This window comes from Otolemur garnettii, unplaced genomic scaffold (genome assembly GCF_000181295.1).
Source record: "Otolemur garnettii isolate 467f Iridium unplaced genomic scaffold, OtoGar3 scaffold00091, whole genome shotgun sequence".
NCBI classification, from domain to species: Eukaryota; Metazoa; Chordata; class Mammalia; order Primates; family Galagidae; genus Otolemur; species Otolemur garnettii.
The window spans coordinates 7810863-7813991 of NW_003852486.1; the positions used below are offsets into that span (position 1 = coordinate 7810863).

Consider the following 3129-nt stretch of genomic DNA (forward strand, 5'->3'; position numbering starts at 1 on the left):
AAACTGCTAACCTTGGCTAAGCAGAAGCTTTTCCAGGAAAGCACTTGTCACTGGGATCACTCTTGAAGTGACTGTCCACTTACCCAGTGTGCCAAAACCGGTCTCTATGCCCCTGAGGGCCAGGGCTATAAGGTTTCTCAGTCCCCACCTTTGGGCTGCTCAGTCACTAGATTACTTGCTCCAGCGTGATCCTTGCTCTGAGACCTTGAGGGTGGAGTTTGCCAGAGAAGTTCTCCCACAATGGCTCCACGTGGCCCACAGCTGAATACTATTAGCTCCATCTGGCTCAGTGGCTCAGTCTGGGGCCCTAGACAACACTTAAAATCCTCCACACTCTTGCCCAAGTTCTCCCAAGGTAGTTCAACTGAGTGCCAAGTCTAAAAAAACCCCAAACAGTTCACAGGTAAGGTCTTTCCAGTTCGCAGTCTCACTACTGCTATACTTACAGCTGCCGGAGGGATTAGACCAAACGAACACATGCAAATACTGGCCAGTTCTCCACTGCTTTTGTCTTCCTCATGGGGTCCAGAAGTCTCATGCTGACTCTCTGTGCCCCCAAAGGGATGTTTTTGGGCAGATTCCACCAGCCAGAGATGCCTGGAGTCTTCTCTCCCCAGACTCACTGTGCTCAGTTGCAAGGAAGCTATTACTCGGCCACCATCTTGCTCCTCCCTCCTCCAAGACTGCACTTTCTTATGTATGCTTTTTCCTGATGAGGTGGTGGCAGAGGCACTACGAGGTGCTCCTTCCTCGCAACCTGGCGCAGCTCCTGGAGCATAGCCCCTTGACCCAGGTGGGCCCACTCTGTGTCCCTACCCAAAGGGCTGCCACACTGCTCTGCCCTCACATTAGGGCTGGAGCACTTGGCTTTTTGGTTTTTGAGACAGTCTTACTTTGTCACCCTCAGTAGAGTACTGTGGCATCATAGCTCAGTTGATACATAGCTCAGTAGTGTACTGTGGCATCATAGCTCAGCTCTTTAGCAACCTCAAACTATTGGGCTCAAGCAATTCTTGCCTCTGCCTCCCTAGTAGCTGGGACTACAGGCACCTACTACAATGCCCAGCTATTTTTTTTTGTTTGTTTGTTTAGCAGGCCAGGGCTGGGTTTGAACCCACCAGCCCCAGACACCATAGCCAGCGCCCTACCCACTGAGCTACAGGTGCGGCCCCACTCATGGCTTTTTAATTAATTAAAATTAAATAATAATAAAAGATTTCTTTTTTAGGTGATAAAAATGCTCTACAATTGACTGATTGTACATATCTGTGAATATACTAAAAAGCATTAATTGTTGGGTAAATTGTATGGTATATATCTTAGTAGAGCTTTTTTTTTTTTTTCCTCTAAGTACTGGGATGAGGTCAAAAGTCAAATTGAAGTAGGTCATAATCTTTTTTTCCCTGTTAAGTAATCATTGGATAATAGAAATCATTAGTCTGATTTATTCCAACAGAGACTCCAACTCTGCCCAATCTGTTGTTGCCTGGAATCATTTGCCATGGATAGAAAGAAAATCTTGGCAAGAATGTGTAGAGTCTTAAAGGCACACATTTCTGCACCTCCTACCTCCCTATGCAGTTCTTCTCCAATTCTTTCTTTAATTCCAAGGCCAAGATGAATTAAAATTGTAAGTATAGCCCATTTTTCTGGCTGTCCTGAATGCCTATGCTTTATGGGCTATTAAAATGTGATTTAATGACATGAAAATATTAGGACACCTTGTTGTAGGCTACAGTATCATGTACTAAGTAATCTGCTTGGGATTGTTCCAGAGACAGAATATTCAGTCTTCATCAATTAAATACATTTCTCCTACACCCCATCATAAAGTACTGGACATTTGAGTTCCCCAATGTGGAAAGCTGCTCAATTATAAATCATAAACTACAATTCAGAAGCAGTATAGATTTGATGCTGACAATGCTCAGTGCAGTTGGATTTCTCCAACCATGATATCATTTATATATCTGAAGTAGGTGAGAGACACAGCTCTCCTCTCTGTCTCTTTATTATATGAGAACATAGCAAGAAGGTGACCATTTGCAAGCCAGGATAAATGCCTTCTCTGTAGCCTGATCATGCTTGCAGTCTGATCTCAGACTTTGTCTCCAGAACTGTGAGAAAATAAATGGGTTTTTAAGCTACCCAGTCTGTGGCCTTTTGTTAAGGCAACCTAAGCAAATATATTTTTGATTTATCTGCTTATTTACTGGAAGATTCCTGTGTGTGATGGTGAACTCCATGATTCTGGAGGGCACATTTGCTTTGTTATTTTACTATCTTACACAAACTTGGCATGATACTTGGCACATAATAGGAACTTATATATATATGTGTGTGTGTGTGTATGTGTGTGTGTGTATATATATAAAATAAGTAGAGGAATAAATAATAAAATAGCCAAAGGTCAAATTTTAGAATATTATTTTGATTTTGTATCAGAAATTTCTGGTTTGAACCTTGGCTTTCAAGATTTCATTTGTTAAGGAAAGGAAGGTAAAGAGGCTAGGAAATCTAAAGGGGAGGGAGGGATTGTTTTATTCAGGATGGTCAGGGAGGGCCACTTTGTAGGTGGCATTGCGTAGGTTGCTTCCTCACCTTAGCATGACTACTTTGCTTGGCTCAGATTCCAGTTCTGTCTACTGTCATTGAGGAATTATCCCCAGGCAGAGAATGGGGAGATGAAGGGGCACAGCTGGTTAGATGCCCTTCTTACATGCATCTCAGTCTTGCATGGCCTTTTACCCACTGCCTGAGATATGTTGCCTGATGTATTTTGTTTTATAGCATATTATGGTAGGAAGATTCATCTAGTACAATCCCCTCTGTCATAGCCAGAATTGCCACTCATTTGTGAGTATTATTTAGAGGGGTTAGTCTGAGAGGATTGAGTCAGGAGATCACAAGGAGGTTTGTAGTTTATTTGTGGGGTTTTAGGGGCCTGGATGTTATAACAAAGTTATTCAGGAAGGAATATTTCTAGAAGATTTGGGAGCAGAAACAGTGAACATGAATGAAGGTATGGTCAGAAGCACAATGAATGTCATAAATATCAAGGGAAAATGAAACACAAAAAGTGATTCTACTTACACACATGTTAAAAAAAAACAAAACATAGGCTCTGCA

At 42.3% G+C, this 3129-nt stretch overlaps 1 protein-coding gene across 1 annotated transcript in view; it reads left to right on the plus strand.

The window, feature by feature from the left end:
- Positions 1 to 1376: 1376 nt before the first annotated feature.
- LOC111727034 (extracellular calcium-sensing receptor-like) overlaps positions 1377 to 3129 on the plus strand; it is a 50215-nt gene continuing 48462 nt past the window's right edge. Inside the window, exon 1 of the mRNA XM_023516441.1 lies at positions 1377 to 1630. The gene's annotated coding sequence lies outside the window, so the exon portion shown is untranslated. The remainder of the gene's footprint in view (positions 1631 to 3129) is intronic.